Genomic DNA, 22605 nt, shown 5'->3' on the forward strand with positions numbered 1-22605 from the left:
TTCTTTCTGAGAGCATAAATAGAACTGCACTCCAGAGACCATATAGCATAAAAAACAGCAGTCCTTCATCTTTATTGTCCATTTCAGAGCATAATGATTGAGTAAAAAGAGTATAACAATCATGAGCTACCATTTGGAGAAAAACAGGAGCAATACAGCACTCTTGTTTCCCCATCTGTCTAATCTTACAGGATTTTCCCTGCATTACAATCAAAAATAAATTGAACATTGTTCATTAAAAAAAATGGGCCATTGGATCACTGAGAACACCCTGTCCAAGGCTGTGGTATGGAACCTGCTCAGTTGGCAGAGCTGTAGGATTCTTCCCCAGGCTGTTAATTGCTCCAAAGCTGCTACCTAAGCCACAGGTTATATGTCAGTCTGTGCAGTACCAGGCTTAGTTTGCTAGGACACAAAGAGTTTCACCTCTGTCAAGAAATTGCCCTATTTTTTAACATCAGGAATCAGTTGACAGCACAGTTTTGTGGCAAAGGGGTTCCCAAGCTTAGACTGCTTAGAAAGTTCTATTAGCTACTCCAGATTATAATCTATACAATCTTTTAATGCCATCATCGGAGGAAGTTGGGCTATCTATCTTGTAAGAATATCATCCTCAGCAACTCAGTCCATCTTTCAGCATTACTTATCCAAGTGAAAACAACACGCCAATCTCCAGTGTGCTTTTTCACTGGCACAGCTGCCTAAACAGATGAGATTTCAGTAATGTCATCCAAAGGGACCTGGACAAGCTGGAGAGGTGGGCCTGTGTGAACCTCATGAGGTTCAACAAGGCCAAGTGCAAGGTCCTGCACCTGGGACGGGGCAACCCCCGATATCAATACAGGCTGGGGGATGAAGGGATTGAGAGTAGCCCTGCAGAGAAGGACTTGGGGGTACTGAATCCTGGGCTGCATCAAAAGAAGCGTGGCCACCAGGTCGAGGGAGGTGATTCTGCCCCTCTGCTCTGCTCTGGTGAGACCTCACCTGGAGTACTGTGTCCAGCTCTGGAGCCCTCAGCACAAGAAGGACATGGAACTGCTGGAGCGGGTCCAGAGGAGGGCCACAAAAATGATCCGAGGGCTGGAGCACCTCTCCTATGAGGACAGGCTGAGAGAGTTGGGGTTGTTCAGCCTGGAGAAGAGAAGGCTGCGGGGACACCTTATCGCAGCCTTTCAGTACTTAAAGGGGGCCTATAGGAAAGATGGGGAGAATCTTTTTAGCAAGGCCTGTTGTGACAGGACAAGGAGTAATGGTTTTAAACTAAAGAAGAATAGATTTAGACTGGATATAAGGAAGACATTTTTTGCAATGAGGGTCGTGAAGCACTGGCACAGGTTGCCCAGAGAGGCAGTGGAGGCCCCATCCCTAGAAACATTGCAGGTCAGGTTGGATGGGGCTCTGAGCAACCTGATCTGGTTAAAGCTGTCCCTGCTCACTGCAGGGGGGTTGGGCTAGATGACCTCTAGAGGCCCCTTCCAACCCAAAGCATTCTATGACTCTATAATAACAATTTTTGCAAAGTAAAACATCAGTGGGAGCATTAGTTAAGTGTGACACCAGCTGAATACATTCTCAGCCTCAAAAGCAGCTGTCTTACTGGGCTGTGGACATGCTTTTCCCAGCTTTCTACGGAGTCTCTCCCCATACCATATAATCAGCACTTCATCCAACTGTATCCATATCCTCTCATCCTCTGCTACCCCCTCTGTAATCCTGTGTCTCCTTCTAGATCTCTTGTCCCTGTATAACACACCTGAAATTTTGGTCCATCCATACAGCACTTGTTATCAGCTGCAATGCAGGTTCATGCTCGATGGCTCTGTTCCTTCTCCATGATGAAAATCAAAGGTGCCAATGGTAGACTGGTGATCAGCAAAGCTGAATGGAGGCTTGGGAATGCTGCTGCTAAGTTCTGGAAATCTCACTCGTATTTCCTTACCAAAAGGACAGAAAAAATATGCTCAGTAGCAATCTAAACCAATGTGAGAAAACTGTTAACCCATATCCCCTTCAGTCTTTTTTTTGGGTAGGCAGAATGCCAGCAAGCAGCACTTCAATTATTTCCTGGCATTTCAGAATTTGTTTCTCTAAAACATGTCCTAACACAAATGTGCATCATAACTGACATGCAGCGAAGCATGGCATGCAAAGATGATGTAAATCTGCCCAACTAGAAAGAAATAATCAATATAAATAAGCAAACTGCAGATACAACATCACATTTATGCTTTTTACAATTGCAACTTAGTTGTACAGTTGAAATAAATTGTTAGGAGATAAACTCATAGCTTTACCACAAGAGGTATTTTTGTATTCAAATTACACACTATGTGTATAATAAAGAATATCACTTGATTACTCTGAGGCTGAGAATGTATTCAGATGGTGTCACACTTAACTAACGCTCCCACTGATGTTTTACTTTGCAAAAATTGTTATTACTGAAATCTCATCTATTTAGGCAGCTGTGCCAGTGAAAAAGCACACTGGAGATTGGCGTGTTGTTTTCACTTGGATAAGTAATGCTGAAAGATGGACTGAGTTGCTATTCTTACAAGATAGATAGCCCAACTTCCTCTGATGATGCCATTAAAAGATTATATAGATCATAATCTTTCTGAATGCTATTAGAAAGAAGGTAATCTCTTTTCCTGAACTAGTTAAAGTGAAAAAAGGTCTTACAAAGCTTTCATAACCTCCCATGATAACTGACAGATTTTATTGAATCCCCTTCTTCTCAGGAAATATGATAGAGGTTTAATATATTTGTTTTAAGATTCGAAGTCTACTTTACTCTCCAAGCCTACAAAGTAGAAGGGGAAGATCATTTTTTAGACTCTCAAACTGATGAACAGTTACTGCTTTTCAGTAAGTCTCTTCTGCTTTCCTTTGCAAGGGTTGATACTGGTAACTGTTGCAACTATATGTTCAGCATGGATATACTCAGGAAGGCAAGCCACTGTAAGAGCTGTAACTGCCCTTTCTCTTCATCTCTCTTGTCACTGCTCAAACCATGTGACCCATTAGCAGCCAAGCAGCTGCAGAGTTCCTCCATCCAAAGCACAGTTGCAATTCAATATTGGCACTGAAACCAACATTGTTTCTATAGCACAGGCTTAGCTTTAAAACGTTAAAAGGCTTCTGACCACATGCAAAAAGAGAGGCTTGATTTTGAAATTCATATTAGGTCCTAGTCTATTCATGTTTGGAAAAAAATGGAATACGTAGGTTTGAAATGTCTTCGCAATAACTGTAGGTCAGCTACAACAGCAGACTTGCAGTGATTCACACTACACTAACCTCGCCCCACAGAATTACTTCAGGCTTATATCAGTGACAGACACCAGAATGCAACCCACTCCGTTTCTGCACTTACATTCCACACAGATTATAGCATATTGGATACACAGGCTTGCTTTTCAAGTGTGTGTGTGTGGCGGGGTAAGTACTTTTAAGAATTAGAGGAAAATAAAATATACAGAGAGTAGTATAATTCTGATCATTTTATACCAGAGGTGGTGGGGTTTTTTCTTGGAAGAAGCCTTGGATGCTCCTATAGAATACTGCAGAAAGGTTAATGCAATTATTTTGTGTATCAGCCCGGGGTGGAAGTTATTAATAGGAAGGTATATGTGTGGAATTATATTTCCTTCCCTATACTTTGGCAGGAAGACTTAATCATTAATTCAGTTCCAGAAAATGGATGGGTCCTCAGCAAATTTATATTATTACCAAAACAGTAGCCAATTTAAAAAAAAGTTACAGATTGAACAGTACGGGAATAAGTGAAGTTAATGATAGGAATATTTAATTAGATAGGGTAAAATCCTTTCAAGCAATATTTTACAGGCAAATAAAAATTCTGCATGGAAAGAGTTGGAATTGCTAGATAATGCTTCATAAATTACTATCTGAAAAAGCTGGAGCTATACCCCAACCCCTTTAAAGCTTCCATTGTGTATTTCGGTGGCACAAGAATATAGAGCTCCTTAAGGAATCAGCACCACGTACCTTAAGAAGTACCTCTGATTTCAGGAAATTTCTACTTAATATAGAGTTGCAAGAATAAATAAATTTATGCAGAGCAAAGGATGTACCAGCTGTTATTTTAGAATAGCTGGTCTTAATGATAAATCATAAGTTAAGAACCAATGAAAAATAATTTCTTAGTAGGTAAGCCAATCTGCTGTTTAAAATTCAAAATAAAACCAATAAATGTCTGCAAGTAGTGTGGCACAAAAAGTACTATTCAATGGCATCAGCAGAATGTTTCATTGCCTTTGAATGAGCATTCAATAATCTTGGAGGAAGATGCCTTAGAGATGCATCATTAGGGCATTGGCAGCTAAAGACTGTTTTCCGAGAAAACTGCTCAGAATTCCTCCAACACATATATGTATGTTAGGGAAAAAAAAAAAAAAAGAAATCAAAGCTGAATCATAGAGAAAGATGACTTAAGGAGCAAACTCAAACAGAGCAATTCAAACACCATGGCTACAACCACCCATTCATAATTTAAACTATGGGAATAAAAGCAACTGATCAAAACACATGACAAATGATAAGTGGCCTGACAGATCTATCACATCTTTGTAACATCATTGGAATCTGAAAACAATGACTAGAACTGGAAAAATCCGCAGATAGCTACCCTTGAAAAATAGTCCTTGCTTTTTGCAAAGGATTCCAGTAAGGAATCAAAGGAAGAAGAGGACACTCCTCAGCCACCCCAAAACCCAGCCAGGAATTAAATACTGAATATTCACTATCAAACAAATTATCAAGCCTAAATTGTCTCTATATTGAGAGTGGCAGACAAAACAACAAAGAACATTTTTTGATAAAAGGTATTCCAACAACACAGGAAAAATTCAGAGTGTGTATACTATGGGAACTCTCTTTACATCACCCACTTTCCAGGAATCTGTCCAAGGAGAAAGTGTGGATGACTCTGTGGCCCAAGGATACCAGACTGGAAGAAGAAAGATAGCTGGATATAAAGTAGAGCAGCATTCAGGTTGCCTCTCTACTTCAGAAATTTCTCCCTCTCTCCACATTATATCGAGTGTACATTGCATCCATCCCTCTTACAGCTAGTATTGCACATAGTGCAATCTAACAAAGAGCTGATTAAAGCTATCTGTATCTCTTGGTAATTTTCAATCAGAAAGTATTGAATACAAACAGTATTCCAGCTTGTTTCCCCTCAACTTTCTGTCATTCATTTTATTTACCACTGTGATTCACAGGGAATTAAAACTATTTTTGCCTATTTGAGCACTCAACATATTAATTTGATATATCACTATACACACCACAAATATACATCATAAGACTATTTATAAAACCAAGAGAAAGAGATAGCACTATATAATCTGCTTAACAAATCATACAGAAGAAATTTCAAATAATTAATTTGCCATAGGTATCTACGACTTTCAGATTACTGAACTCAGTAATAGCCACAAAGACAGCTGCAAAAGAAATGCACCAACTGCACTGGGATAATTTATAAATGGAGAAGATGGCAATGTGATCTCAGAACATTCACAGGAAAGAGAACTGCTAGCTGTATTAGGTAGATTATTGTAGGCACTATATATCAACTCAAGTCAAAACCACAGAACATATTCTTTGAGGTCCTGATAGTAAAACATACTGTGATTTTAAAGATAGAGAGGGATAACTGAAAGGTAACTAAAAGACTATTTTAAAGATAGCACTAAAATCATGCATTAGAATGACATTAAAAACAATTATATTGAAGCAATTTAAATTAATCTGCCATTTGCATCTTTAAAGTCTACTAATAATCTAGAACTGGAGATTCTTCAGTCAGAAGAGTTACAGTTTCCATTAGTAACCAAATAATTACCAACTACCTATTTACCCATAGTCGGGATAAAAATCATGTGCACTGGATTAACTAAAGAAGAACCTTAAATAAACATATCCATGACACCTCAGGGCCTCTTATAGACAGGCATGGACACTAAGCAACCACACAGACTTCTACCTGAGAACAAGATGAATCACATCCTAAAAAATGACTGCTTTTCCTCTACTGCTAACAAAGCAAGGCCAGAAGACAGGTTTAGACATACATGTCTGAAGTTATGGAAAATTAATCGTATCCATAGTAGTATTACCACTCAGAGAAAGTGGGATACTAAGATAGACCTTATTCAGACACATTTCCAGAAAGACTGCCTCCATTTCAAAGATTTTATAATCTCTTCTCAAGTCGTCACAAACCAGAAATAGGAGCCAAGCAAAGAAGCAAGAGAGGGAGTCCTTATATATTAGATTTTTATTATTAGATTAGAATTTAAATTTAAGTAGGTTTTTTTATATAAATTATCTAGATGCAGAATTTTCAGGAAAGCTGCACATATAACTCAATAATAGAATGTACACACATAAAACTGTATTTTTGCATATTTTGACCTATTTAGGGAGAAAGTGTGGAAGGCACTGAGGTTTTTCAAGGCAGGAGAAGAGGCACATTCCCTCCCCTTCCCCCAAACACTCTTGTTTCACAGCTGGGTATGTCTAAATTTGCAGAGTAGAAAATGTGCAAGTCTGTGCGGATCTCAAAATGGCACATGGCTATGACACAACATTCAAATTGTTCTGGGAATACAGGATGGAGGGGGCACTCTGGCAGAATACTTAGTTCCTTTACAGGCATTGTAGCTGCAGCCCACGTCAACAAGCAAGCAATTTGGCACATTCCATGTCTGGGAAGAACCCCCTCAGATTGCACTGTCTGAATTTATGTTCCTTGTCTCCACATTAAAAGATCTGAAGATACCACAAAAGGATAAGAAATGCTACAAACCATGACTCAAACCCCAGTAATTTTCTAAACAAGTGGACCAAGTCAGAAAGACTTTTAAGAAAAGAGTGATTTTATCAGACTTTTGAATGTGCATGCCAGACTGGATGCTATAGGACTGCAGTCTCAAAGGTGCTGAGCACCTACACCTTCTGCAGGTGCAGAGGTCCTCTTATAAGGAAAAGCTTGGGAGTAATGATCAGATCTAACAATATTCTTGATCGCAGTAAGAGGTTGTATTGGCAGGTACATTTTATATTACAGACAACACCAACAGAATATTTGGGCAGATGAGCTCAGGCTTTTCTGCTATACAGCTTTTTTTACCATATGGTCTTTTAGCCCTAAGCTAACATTTTTTGCTGTGTAACCTATACTATGCTATTCAGTGTTTCCACAAAAGAGGAACCAGAGAGCTAAGTAGAGTTGCCAGTCTTAGTTCAGCATCTCAACAACCAAGATGTAAACCAGATGTATTTAAAGTTTAACAAAAAATTGTAAACTAAGGATTTAATTACAGGATAAAGCAACTGGCACAGCAAGACAATTTATGTTGATTTCTACCTGTGTACTACCATAATATTTTCTAATGTAACAGCCAATTAGTGGGTCATTCAGGAAACACTTTAACGGACATCACTGCAAAGTAAGTTTACGATTCTCAGAAACATATGGATAACTTGCCTTTTCTTCTTCAAAAGTTTTTGTCACTATGGTATACAATTGCACTCTCCACTTTTGCTCTTACTTCTAAATCAAGATCTGGATCTTTGTGTCGACAATGACAAATAGACCTAAAGAAAAACTGTTTTTCTCTCAGAAACACACTTTTTAAATTCCAAAGCTCTTTTTTATTGCTTGCCTTTTATCAAGAGTTTTTTTCTTTAAGAAAGGAAAAGAAATTACATTGCAAACAAGAAGTGCCCAGGACATTCATCCCTTCTATTTGCCTCCTCTGTTCCCCCAGTTTTATTATTGTGTGGTTATTTGTGTCACTTTGAAAATTTTGCTTTGTTCCTGCATAAGCTAGTTTGTGCATATATTTCAATAAAATCGTCTTTAGTATGAGCCCCCCTCCACTTTTTTTTTCTTGTTTATTTAAACAAAATGCATCTACAGGATACAATACTGACTTTTTGTCTTATCAAAGCGGCTTTACCAAGGATACAGAAAAACAGTACTGACACCAACCCAGGGCCTTGTATTCATATCCTGCACTTTATAAAGAAAACAATCCGAACTGCCTATTCAGACCAAAAGTTTCTTTTTAGAACCCTGCAGTTATTTGTTGGCTATACTAAGAGAAGAGTTTAAGAATTCATCTGTGGCAATGAAAAGGACTGTTAGGAAACCAGGCCAGGTATCTATAAGCAGGGAGAACAAAGAGGAGGTTTTGCTTAATGTGTTGTACACTGTCATTTATTTGCACTCTCAGTTATGATTCAACTCCAAATAATATCAATGGACAGACCATTATCTTGATTCAGAATTGACTCAGCTGCCCATAGGGAAAAAAAAACTTCCCATCTCTCTATATTGTATGGATAAATATGACAAAAAAAGTAAAATAGGAGTTTAACTTCTATCAGATATCAATTTCTATTTTCATGTAACAGAGCTGATTGTGTTTTCTATTTTTATTTTTTGCTCAGTTTCAGATTATGTCCTACCTGTCACTTCTTACACACTCAAATAGAAAAAAAAAATCACAGCATTTCCTTAAAAAAGTTTTAGCCTTTCCTCCATAACAGAAATGAGCACAGAATTTAGTCTATTTAGTGTATTTCATATCTGTATGTAGATAGAGATTTTATAACTAGTGTTAGGATAGGTTTAATATCAATGCAATTAAACATGATTATACAGTTCCTTCAGATAGGAAAGCTGGATATCAGTACTTAAGTTACTAGGTAAGGAAGTTTAACAGTGAGGAAGAACTGTAGTGTCTCCCCAGCCAAATCAGCTACTTAAAAAAAAAAAAAATATTGACACTTCTAAAGTGATTCACCACGATACATTACTCTTCCAACAGAGATCAGATGCAGCCTGATTATGGGCTAATTCTGGGATTTTTTTTTTTTTTTTTAATATTCTTTTATTGATACAATTTGGAGGCTGATGAGTGGTTTTAAATAGCTAACTGACTATGAAAAGCTGCCTGGTTTGTCTATTTAGATACTGATTCTATGATTCTATAATTTTAAAATTAATGCTCTTATGCACGAGTGATTATCATTTATGTCTTATAGAATTAAATCAACATCTATTTCAGGTATGTAAGAAGTCTGCTGGCAAGCAGAGACGAGGATTACTGAACATACCAATTTTTATATGAAGCAAAGCCACAATGACTGGCTTGGTTATTCATTAAAAAAGAACATTCAAAATCTAGAACATTCTAACCTGATTTTTACTGCTTACCATTCAAGCATCAATTATTTACTTAGTTTTTATAGAAGATCTACTGGACCTGGCATCTCCTGAGCCTAAAAATATAATCTAAATCATGAAGAAAATATGGACAGATTTCCTCTTGATTACATATACCAGCCGTTTCATCTTGAACAGCAAAGCGAATGGTTTCAGTCACCCAACCGCAGCACAGAAAATTCCATCTGAGAACGTTTACTAAAAAGCAGAGCGAATTATCACAGGCAGAGCATCAAACCAACATGGTCATTCTGCTAGCAGCCACCAAGGTATTTCCTTCAGCGTTAGCTTAAGTATTACTGTGGAGTACTGCACTGAGCAGAGATGCCATGAAACTATTTACAAAAGCTTCATTTAGAACTGCTAAAAATCCTAAGTGTTTTGGGTATTAAAATTGACTGGATTCCACCAAACACCGAGTCTGCAGAGAGGATTTTGCACCGTTTCCATTATGGTGCTGTCTTTGACACAATCTCTAGCAAACCTGTCTCTTCAGGGGAATAGATTTCAGTAGCGCTTCTTCAATTTGTGTTTAGCTTGTTATAACGAGGTTTTTAGAGAACACATTCTGTTTTACTTGTGTACACACACCAGTAATTGTGAACAGTTTTGTAATGGACAAGTTAACATTTCCCTGTAGGACTATCTGATAAACACAATTACAGATGATTCAGAAGTCTTACGTGTGCAGGCTATGATAAATTTTGCTTTGTTTGCATTTCATAGCTTATCAGAAATGACCCAGAGTAAGCTTACTTACCTTACCTTTAAAGTCAAAAATAATTTTTACAGATCACAGCATTTGGGATATATTCTGGGTCACATGCTAGACTCCCTCAGAGCTCATGAATTCTGAGCTCACAATCAAAGGACAATTTTGGTTGTTTTGGTACATAATCACATGTAACTAATTTGGTTTTGCCAGCAGCTTCTTCTGCAGAAAATTACAATTATTGCACTGTGTTGTAAAGCATGAAGTTGCAATATTCCACCAAACACTGACATGAGAGGGCCTAAGCATACAACATTTGTGTTTCCACAAAACTGACTTTCAGCCTTTACAAGGTGAAAGTAATATCAAACCTCAGAACAATATATTTCAACATAGAGGGAATTCCATTAAAGGAGCATTTTCAACCTGAATTATACACAGCTTTAAGCTGGCTTCATTAACATTTACGGTATTTTTTTCTTCAGAGACCACTTCAAAACATTTGCTTCTTGTATTTGCCAAAACAGCACAAACGGAAAAAACCCAGCATTTTATGAGAAACTGATCAGTCACAAAATACTTCATAACTTGGACTGATGTACAGGCAAACTTATATAGCAGTAAAAAAACACTTTCTGAAAAAACCTCTTATATAAGCAATAAGTCCTGTGCGCAGAAAATGCTTTTGCAAACCTGCTATGCCTTCAAGTAGTACTATGGTTAGAAAGCAGGTGCAGAGAGGCTTCTCTGAAGCCTGTCCACTTTAGAACTTGGGCAATCAAGGCTGTCTTGACAGAGAAATTGGTACCATTAGCAAAATAACCAACAGCATTTGAAGAAGCAGTTTAGAGGATTCAGAACAACTAGAAGTGGTTAGTAGCGTTTTCATTTGATTATTGTGTACCTTGTTTCCAAGCTAAACTTGAGTATTGTGTATTTTAATTCTACTGAGGAAATGCCTGCAGCACCTTCAGCGTTGAAAATGTTTTGTTCTGTAAGCACTTCTATAATGATTGCTTTCACTGGTTGGCATTATATGCACTAGAGGTTTTGCTATACTTTCCTTTTAGCAAAAGTTTAATATTTTTGTTTTGAACTTTTGGTGGAAAGCATCCATATTTGTTAAAAAAAATGCCTGAAACATCCCACAATATATCCAAATGACCATTAGAAAGAATTCTGTATGATACAACAAAAGTACAGTGGCCTCCTGTTCCCACTATAATGGCCAAATAACAGAAATTTGCTTGGAGAAATTAAGTGGATACTGGAGCATTTTTCTAAAAGTGGCACCAATAGACAGCAAGTGTATTCAAGCTGCTGAAGTCATCCCCACAAGAAGAACATAAAAGTGCAGCAGCCTTAGTGGACCATTGCCTCCTACGATACCTGGAATGATCCCAAGGAGTAGGAGGGCGGTGCCAGTATCTGGCCTATACAAGTGATTATCTGGCCAAACAGCAAGGAACCACCCCTCAGTATTCCTTCAAGACTGCAATCCTGTCTTTCCCCTTTAAAAACAGGCCAAGAAACTGGAATTACAGTGCAAAGAAAGCTCAGAGAAGCAGATACTCCCGACCTTCCCTAGTTCTCTATAGGATAAACTGATAGGAGTTAGGGAAGGGAGCAGGTTTATTCACAAGTCCATCAAGTAGCAATAGTTAGAGCAACAAAACCAGTGCTTTGCAATTTAAGCTTTTGAAGAGGTAAGTAGCAACAGACAAGCTCCAGAAGTAAGGAAAAATCTTAACAATGCAAGAAAGAGATACCTAGCAGCGCTGTGTATTATCTCTTTGGGAACTTCCCCTCAAAGAGACAGAATAGCAAAGGTCCTTTCCAATCTTAATGATTCCTAGTTTTTACTTTCATTATAAATGATCCAGCCCCCTAGCCAGGATGCGTGGGGTTGCTACTCTACCCTTAATTGGTTTAGTGGTGGACTTGATATTGTTAGGTTAATGGTTGGACTGGATGATCTTAAAGGTCTTTTCCCACCTAAATGATTCTACGATTTTATGATCCTATGCATTTGCAGTGGGCCCACATATATATGCTTAGTTATATTAATGTAACACAGATAAGCTTTTAATCATATATGTTCTCACATACATGCATACCATTTTATAAATGAAAAAGTTGACTATAAGAAATAAAAGTTCTAATAAAAGATTTCTCAAGTCTTACATTTTCCAACTCTGATGAAGAATTATTTTAAATCTCATATTGTGCAAAAGACGAAATTAATTCACTAGCATGAACTGCTCAGGCATTCAAGCAGTTACAATGTAAAGTAGATAATATTAACATTGAATCAGTATGATAAAATTCTGAGTAAATCAAGTTCTTATAAACAATAATAAGAAATACTTGTATAGCATGCATATTACTTCAAAGAAATTAAAATGGAAAAAAATGAGGGAAGTGGTTTAAAAGTTCAATAGAATGTACTCTGCCTCTGTGGCTGCACGTTCAAATACAAGTTCTGTATCACTTTTATTGCAGTCATCACATGAGAGAATGGTGCACAAGACTTGCAGAGATAGTCACTCAACTGTGGCAGCAGAGCTTGCTCAAAAAACAAAAGGCGGGGTGGGGTGGGGGGGGGGGGGGGGAAGAGTATTCAGCTGTCAAAAAAGCCTGTGGCAATCTGAAGACTCATCCTAAACTACTCTGAATAGCCTGCACATTTTTCCATGACAAGGGAACAGATTGTCTCTCAAAACACATTCCCCCACACCCCAAAGAGCTGCTCTCAAATCAGTCTTATATCCACGGACAAAGAGAGAAAATCTGAGATAGTCCTCACTAGTTCCTGCACATCAAGGACAAAGAAGTCTTCACACACCTCTTCCTTTTTCTCACCAGCTGCAATACCAACTCAGGATAAGAAAAAAAATGTAAACAAGCTGAACAGCTAACAAGCTGAAACTGTAGATGCTCAGATTCTTCATATAAAGTTAGTTTTAGATAGCGCATCCATGATCTGTTCCTATAATACTTCATTACAGCTGCTTCTGCCTGTGACAAGAACACACTGTCCCCATCTTCAAAATAAGTAGTACTTCTTGAGTTAACAAGTGCAGTCTACCATAGTCTGAAGATCTGAACTTATGCCGGCAGACTAGTAGGAGAAAAATATCCATATTGTTAACTCTTTCTATTTTGACTTTCATTAGAAGTTTTTTAATGCTGTTCTACCAACCTGATGTGGACACAATGAGAAGAGTGATTTGGGGGGGAGGGGCTGTCACCAAGAAAACGCAGCTTAATTTTATTACAAGGTTTAAATCCTTTCAATAGGCAAGAACAGTGCTGAACAGCTATCTTATGCCTATCTTCAAAAGGCAATAGCAACATAACCCTGCAATACTTTTTTTTTCTTTTCTCTTTTCTTCAATGATCTCAAAGCCCAATACATCCATTCAGCCCCAGGACCCCTTTGATCATTAAAAAAATAACAACAACCTTATTAGATATATTTGGAAAACTTGGCAGATAAGTGAAATTGTTTTCTAGACAACCATGAATTAGTATGAAGGATAAGTTATTAATACACACTACTATCATATGCTTCATTTCCAAGAGAAGATTTTGAGGTAAAAATAGGCAGAGATAAGTCAAGTTTTAACAATCAAACTGCAAAGTCCATTTTCTGGAACCCTACCTTACCATCTCCCCATATACTTTAAAGGACACTTTACCCTATTCCCACTGAAACCCCATTGTTTCAAGGGGAAGCTCCATTGAACTTTACTGTCTTTTTAGTGCTCCTCCAAGTACATAGCCTTTTATATTCAACATAGGGAAAACTATAACTACAGAGCCAACAGCTTTATACCCTACATATGCCTCAACACAGAGAGACTTTTTACCACATCCTTCAGTCATATGTTTTGCGTGAAGGCTGCAGCAAAATGCTTTAAAAATGGTAGACGGGCACCATAGTAGTGTAAGTACATACAAATACATAGCCTTTCCGTTATCCATCCCATCACTCTTTCTTACTATATCATTTATCCTCAAAAACTTTCCATTATTTTTTTGGCCTTATCTAAATTACAACGTATGTTTAGTGTTAAGAAAAAGCTATTTTGCCATTAACTGCCATAAGCATGAGGAATATAACAAAATACTATTGAAAATTACCAATAGGTCAAGCTCTTGAAAGTTAGAAGAAATGTCAAAATTATGTCCTCTTTCATCAAACAATAGACAAAAGACTCCATTAATCTGATAGTCAAACAGTACACCAATACAACTTCCATAGGTCAGACTCTGGTATTTTTATATAGACTAGCATCTTGCCCTGATCAAATACTGGGCAAACAGCCCACCACCTCCTTATCATTATACTGTAGCTTCAGAAAATTTTTTATGGTTTTGGAGGCCTGACAATAGGTTTATCACCACCTCCTACAGACAACTACTACCAAGCAAAGAGCCAGTTTTTCTTTACAAGTATTTCAAAAAGACTTATCAGTGAATGCCATCACTACTCCCTTCACAGAGGGGCTGTTAGACATTTAAATATTTTTCCTAAAGAAGCTGCATTCAGCCATAACACTTACAGTTTTTCCTGCATCTGCATCTGTTCCAGATGGATTAAAGAAATTACTGAAGAGGTCTTTTTGAGTGTTCAAGCCCACATAGAACTTCTTCTATAAAGTTCTTTCCATCAACAACAAAAGTAACCAAGAAAAAAACAACAAAAACCATAAATACCAAACCCCAAGTCCCCAAAGGCAATAATCTCTGAAGACTTGTACCTATTTCAAGGCAGTACAGGAAGAAAAGATTTTGAGAGGCACTTATTGACTGTTTTGTACCTGACTGTATAACAAGCTTCTCCCAAAGCCTGCCTTTCTTTTGGTACTCTTTAAATTTTTCCAAAGAATTTTCAGCAAGCAGAGGAAGTATCCTGTAGCTAGTGGAAGCACGGGGAAGACCTGCTTAAGAACACTGCACTGAATACACATATATTCTTATTTTTATGTGTAATATATTAACAGACTAGCAGCCACCACGAATATTTAGCTACTAAGCACAGCAGGGTTAAAGCAAGCTTATGCAGAAATTTTCTCTTTGTCAGTTAAAGAGGAAGGAGTAGGAGAGGGTAGTCAAAATTCTTGACTAAGTAGAGTCCTGGATTACGGATGACAGAAAAATGGGATCTAAAAAAACCCTCCATTTCCAAACCACTGGTATAAGGTTGAGACAGGCTGGATTGTGACAGGACAAGGTGCAATGGTTTTAAACTAAAGGAGGATAGATTTAGACTGGATATAAGGAAGACATTTTTTACTGTGAGGATGGTGAAGCACTAGCACAGGTTGCCCAGAGAGGTAGTGGAGGCCCCATTCCTAGAAACATTCCAGGTCAGGTTGGATGGGGCTCTTACCACAGGGGGGTTGGGAGATGATCTCTAAAGGTCCCTTCCAACCCAAAGCATTCTATGATTCTATGATTGGGACCAGAGAAGCAGATATGCTGCTGGAAAGATGTCAGATGAATAGGATCTCAGAAAAATTAAGGTTGAAATGGACCTCAGGAAGTCATCTAGGCCAACCTCCTGCTTAAAGCAGGGGCAGCTATTATCTGAGAAAAATGTTGGTCACTCTAGGATGATTTTACATGGAGAAGTGTTCGCTTCACAGAACCCACCACTGTACAGAGCAACTTCATCAGATCAAGGAGCGAAAGGGAACAGAATCTGGATTGTCTTCTTGTTCCAATATGGTGGTCTTTCCATGTCATGGTGGACGTAGATTACCCAGGGGGCTGCAGAGAAAGCTAGAAGGATTGTTTCTTCTATTATTTATTATTCTTCAAGGGGAGACACATAAAGATGCATATTATCTGACTTTTTGGGCTGATCTGGTCTTTTTTCCTAACTCATTTAAATGCAAAATAGAAACATAAAATGCAGAAAGTAGTTTTGGCTTAGATGTTATAGAAATAACTAGACCTTCATGGAAAGAGCAGAAACATGCGGCTTATGGCATGCGTCTAGCCCATTCTCTGTTAATCTAATTTATGAGGTAGACCACTTTTATTTTACTACAGTTGGTAGATTGTTTAAGCCTGTCTAGCAATCACCACACACAACAAATCCATTGTGTCTAGCTGAGGTAGAACAAATGACAAAGTTACCCACCTGTTTTTACTTTCTTAATTAGATTCTATAGAAATTTCACTTTCTGCATTTCCCACCAAAAAGCTTATTTGGCCAGAAGGCCAGATAGGAGGTGATTACGGGTGACTCACTCACAGCTAGTTTAGTAAGCTAGGCAGAGAAATTCCACCAAGAGTGTTTTCCAGTAGAATTTCTCAGTCAACATTAAAGCAGATGGTTTGATTTTGATCAAGTTTGACAAAACAAGAGGAACTGTGCTGGCTTCCCACCATATCACCTGCTCTCCTTCTGAGGAATTGATCTTGTGGGGTTGAAGTGAAGTGATATCATTTCCTGATCTACAGTAAACTACCACACAAACAGTCCTGCATTCAGAGACCCTAATTCTTTTCAGCAGAGCCCCAGCTAGGGATTTGAGAGTTTACTGGGAGAAATGGAATTCCCTACACAACTACATTTTGCTTTAAAGCACGTGTATTTTCCGCCATTAGTACTCTGTTCACCCAGCACTAAAAATAAACACCACCACCCCCCAAATAAATAAATAAAATTCATTTCCTAGCATCCAACACCCAGAATAACAGCTAATGTACTTTACTGAACCAAACAGGCCACCATGACACTCTAGAACACTTTCCGACACCCTCTAAAATTTAGGAGTTTTGGAAGATACCCTAGAAAGCCAGTTGTGAAGATTTGAGAAACAGAATTGCCAAATCAGCCTGGTGTTAGAACTGCAGGCAATATAGATCTTCTGAAGCTAAGCATAAAATAAAAACTGTGGGCAGTATAAATGGATTTCAGCTAATCCCATGATATAAGAGTCCTTAGGTGATCTTTTTAAAATGTCATTAGCTAGAGAAGCCAAACTCTAATTTTGCATTAAGAAAACTTTGCTGGGGAGGCAATAAAGGAGATCATCTCTGCACTGAGTATAATGTTAGAACAGCAAAATAGGACAGCTCATTCCAAGACACTGCATAAGGAAAATTCATGCACAAAATGTGGAATGAGTGATTTCCAATATTGCATGCTACTAACTCCCTCAAAATACACCTGCATATGTACACACTGTTCTTTGAAAGGGTGAATTTATGACAATGGATAGATATATTATTGTAAAAGGATAAAAGAGTAACTCACACAAACGGTGATGGAAGAGAGATAAACAGGTTTCAGAGTGCAGTGGATGCTGGCCAAATGAAAGAGCTGCTTAGAAGCAGCACTCAGGCACCTACCAAGGCAGCACTGGAACTCTTGACTGGAAATGGAAGACAGTGGCTAAAAGCAGATTGCCTGCAACCATTCCGCTGTACTTTGCACTTTACTAGTACTTATTACTTTAACAGTGGACTGAAACAGAATCAAAACAAACAAAAATTGCAAACAGTTCACCCAATACAATTTTAAGGGAATTATAAGCTTTGACATATCCAGTGTATGTTTTGTTGAAGTTTTGCTCATCAGTGAGAGAATGTGACAGTTTTAACTTTAGCTATTCCCATGGCTGATAAACACTGCTAAATTATAAAGTGGAACAGGAAGTGTTTGAATACAGATACTTGCAATATTCTCAGCTCTCTTAGTACTTGACAACTGATTTGTTTTGGATAACAGGAAAATAGTACATATGGGAAGTTAAGCGAAAAGGTAGGAGTAAAATGCCTGGTTAAATTACTACGATGTCTTTCTTGGAGTTCCTAGAAAAGACAGGTAGCCATTATTGCCAACATAGGGATGTCTAAGACTGCCACTTTAAATTCCTTTATCCTTAAATAGTGGAAGGAAGGCAGGAAGAGGAAACTATATATATTTGCCCAATGCTTATACTCTCCACCTGGCATCTGGTTTTGGCCAATATCTGAGATGGAGCACTGAGCTAGATGGATCTTTAGCATGACCTTGTGCTGACAGTCTATGTTCATACAAGATATCCTTGTTTCCTTTTATCCTAAAACAACAGGTAGTATATTAGGGACAGATTTACCAGTGGCTATCCATCCTTGGGGTAAGGCGAGCATTTACCTCATACCCTAATGACTGCAGTGAAACCATCAGGACATAACAAGAGTTAAGATCTGAGCCTGATCCCATCCTACTAGTTTCGCAGTACTGATTCTTATATTAGTGATTTCATTTCCACTGATTCAGTTGAGGTTATTTTCTTTCTACATAGTTACTAGATCAGATTCAAGCCCTTTTTACTAAAACATAGCTCTAATAAATTTTATCATATGAGCCACAGGGTCCCTACAGGGTCACGTACCCTTTTGCTCAACTATGAGGAGCATTTTGCATCCTTTTTCCTCAAAAGTCTATTGTAAAATACTTAGGAAAAAAAAACCTGCCTTATTTTTAATGGTATAAAAAGAACTTTGTTAATTCAGTGAATGCCTACTCAGGCTCTGAAGAATTTGTAGTATTCAACCATAGGTCTTTGTAGTGAACAACAAGTCCAATCATTCTGGTTGCATTATACAAAGTTCCAGGAATTCTTTGGCATGAAAAAACTTAAATACATTTTCTCTGGTATATGGAAATAATATTTGATTTAAAGATATATCGCACAGAAGTCAGTCTTGACAAAACCTAGTTTAACTATAAACAACTATTTTCACATTATTTAACCCCTTTTTGTGACTTCTTCATGACCAATTCAAATGGCTTCTTGCCCCTGAATTATGATTCATGCACAAATTCTTTACATCAGTAAGTAGATATATAGCATTGATAGAAGAAGGAGCCCCAACAAAAACTTTACCAGATTTTTCATTTTTAGAAATCAGTACTTTTGATTAAATAAATGATCATGAAGCAAGGAATCAAAATTTGTTTGTGTGGGAAACTGGCCAGATCATTTTTGGACTCCCCTAAACCTCAAGCAACACATGCTGACAAAGAAAGTAATTGTATTAGTTTTGCGTTCCTTATATTCACTTCTTATTTTACCAAACTCCTCATTCTGAGGCTTTTAAAAATAATATGAGTAGTTAAGTAGTTTATTCTTACCACTTGCATGTATAATAAAAAATATCTAAGGACATAGGTGCTTCCAAATTAAGCTAATATCTGTTTTAATTGCAATTTAGCAATAATGAAAGTAATGCCTCCCAGAGTTCTTTTTCCAATAGCCGTGTTATTTTCTAATACTACAGCCTGACCCAACCACCTCCAAAGTCAGTGAGTGACAGCTGCAACCACACAAGGGTTTGAGGTTAACTTCCCTTTATATCCTAAGACAGAACACAAAAACAATTATGTGTTTGCAGTGGCAACAAATACTGAGTGTGACTTTTGATAAAAATATGTGGGGAACTCAAAGAAAAACACAACAGGAAAACTAGCAAGTACAGTTCAACACAAGCTATTATTCTTCTCAGCAGCTGAAACCAAAGCAACACTAAATGCAGTAAACCAGTTTCAAATCATGGGAAAGAGCTGGAAACTTTCTATTGTAACTTTCTTATACTGCTACATAAAGCTTTCTTAATTTGGTATCCATGGAACAATTATCCGTCTACTTCAGAACTGATCATTCATATTAGTTTGTCCACATTAACAATCTATAAGAAATATACCATGAAATGGATCAAAACCAGCTTCCAAATCTAGCTCCTCCAGAATGTAAGTATCCCTAGTCTACAAGCAGTAAAAACATACAGGTGGCTTGTTCAAACCAAAAATATTAATGCATGAATTCACGCAAAATTTTTAGGTAGGCTTAAAAATTAAAACCAGCTCTCATCTCTTTTTGAAATAAAACAAAATAATTTTAACACTTTCAGAACATCAGCTACTATGCAACAGGTTTTAACCATTATTGTGACCAGCTCTAAATACAGGACACAATAGGATTGTTCACTAAAGTTCTGCCCATTTCTGCTTGTACTGTGAACCAGTCCCTGCATAATAAATAGATAAGGAAGAGTGTGTGCACATGGAAAAAGAACAAGAGGTCGGTTCTCAGACTGAAATTATGTTGGCTTCTGGTTGTGTAAGCTGTGTATCTTCAATGAGGTTGCAGTAATGCCGGAAGCACTTCTGCATGAATTCAGTCCTTATTCTCCCCAAACTGTCTACATTATTTATTTATTTACTTACTTACTTTAAGAAAGGCTTCTCAAAAGAGATTTCACATTCAATAAAATTCTAGGCCTCTTCCATCCTTCCCTGAGTTAAAAATATTCCATCACTAGAACTATTGTACGTAACACTTAAATACCTTTTGTTCCAAGTGAGATCATAGTCCTTTACATATAAGACCCTTTTACCCATGAGATGTGTTTTCTTATTAAAAGTGCTCTAATTTTTTTTTTTAGTTATTCCTTTTAAATGCTAATGCTAAAGCCTTGAGTGAATTCAGGAAAAGAAGAATGAAAACATTTTACGGGAATCTTTTATATTTGTGGCCTGACAGTGAAAGACAAGGATGCATAGTGTCTTACTGCCAGAGGATGTAACATGGCCTTGCTGAAAACAGACTTGTAGTGACTGGATTTTCTAAACTTGAGAGCATTAAGCCAAAAAAAAAAAAAAAAAAAATTATTTAGACCTATTTCATAAAAAAGTCTATTTGGAATTGTAGGGGTAAATTTATAGAAGATGCAGCTGAGTCAGATAAGAATTTCCCATAGCAGAAATTGAGAAAATTCAGACTTCTGTTGGTGTTTCAAAACAGTAAGTAACAGGCACAAGTACCTTATTCATACTTCTGCATTAGTCTCATCTTTTAATAACATCATCACCTTTTCCTGTAGATCTTTGATCATTATTTTAATGTTTCCTGTAATTGCTTAATGTAGTTCTTGAAAACATTTGGATTTTTGTGTTAAGTTTCTTCAAGTTGCCCAAGGCTACAGCAAAAAACAGAAGCATCACAAAGCAGAGAAACCAGCCTTTAGTTTGTACAGTAATTCTGAAGAGTTATCAAACCAACTGGGAATATAAAGGAAACAGTATATACAAAAATATATAGGGTAGTCAGTAAGACCTTAGAATCACAGAATCATAGAATCGTTTAGGTTGGAAAAGACCTTTAAGATCATCCAGTCTAACCATTAACCTAACACTACCAAGTCCACATTAAACCAATTAAGGGCAGACTAGACTAAACCGTGTCCCAAAGTGCCACATCTACCCATTTTTTGAACACTTCCAGGAATGGTGACTCCACCACTTCTCTGGGCAGCCTGTTCCAATGCTTGACCACTCTTTCCATGAAGAAATTTTTCCTAATATCCAACCGAAACCTCCCCTGGCAGAGCTTGAGCCCATTTCCTCTCGTCCTATCGCTAACTACATGGGAGAAGAGCCCAACACCCACCTCACCACACCCTCCTTTCAGGGAGTTGTAGAGAGTGATAAGGTCTCCCCTCAGCCTCCTCTTCTCCAGACTAAACAATCCCAGTTCCCTCAGCCGCTCCTCATAAGACTTGTTCTCCAGACCTTTCACCAGCTTTGTTGCCCTTCTCTGGACACACTCCAGCACCTCAATGTCTTTCTTGTATTGAGGGGCCCAAAACTGGACACAGTATTCCAGGTGCGGCCTCACCAGCGCCGAGTACAGGGAGACAATCACCTCCCTGCTCCTGCTGGCCACACTATTCCTTACACAAGCCAGGATGCTGTTGGCCTTCTTGGCCACCTGGGCACACTGCTGGCTCATGTCCAGCCAGCTGTCAACCAGCACCCCCAGGTCTTTTTCAGCCAGGCAGCTTTCCAGCCACTCTTCCCCAAGCCTATAGCATTGCATGGGGTTGTTGTGACCCAAGTGCAGGACCCGGCACTTGGCCTTGTTAAACCTCATCCAGTTGGCCTCGGCCCATCAGTCCAGCCTGTCCAGGTCCCTCTGCAGGGTCATCCTACCCTCCAGCAGATCGGCACTCCCACCCAACTTGGTGTCATCTGCAAACTTACTGAGGGTGCACTCAATCCCCTTCATCTAGATCATTGATAAAGATATTAAACAAAGCTGGCCCCAAAACAGAGTCCTGAGGAACACCGCTCGTGACCGGCTGCCAACTGGATTTAACTCCATTCACCACTACTCTCTGGGCTCGGCCACCTTCCCAATGTCAGTGCAGGACTGTATCTTACAAAAGGTTATCGATGACTTTGTGCATCCCAATTTTAGAATAAAGCTTTTGGATTTTTATTCCTTTCTGTTGGAAATTAAAAATACATCTAGATATATTAGACAAAGAATTAATATAATTTCTTGTAGTTGCACATCCAGTTAAATGACAAATATCTTTCCTTGATATTCAGAGCCATCAAACATAAATATAAACTTTGTTTACTTTTCTGTTTTACTCTCCAGTTACACATGCCCAATGCTCATTAGAATTTTCTCTCTCTCATTGGCTATTTTGCAGCAGATACATTGAGCTGTAGAGGTAAAATTACAAAATTTTCTTTTCAATAGCAATGGCCTCTGATCTATTAAAAAAAAACCAAACTTCCATCTCTAAGCAACTGATCTCTTAGCAACAA

Source organism: Pelecanus crispus, chromosome 7, assembly GCF_030463565.1.
Source record: "Pelecanus crispus isolate bPelCri1 chromosome 7, bPelCri1.pri, whole genome shotgun sequence".
Classification (NCBI taxonomy): Eukaryota; Metazoa; Chordata; class Aves; order Pelecaniformes; family Pelecanidae; genus Pelecanus; species Pelecanus crispus.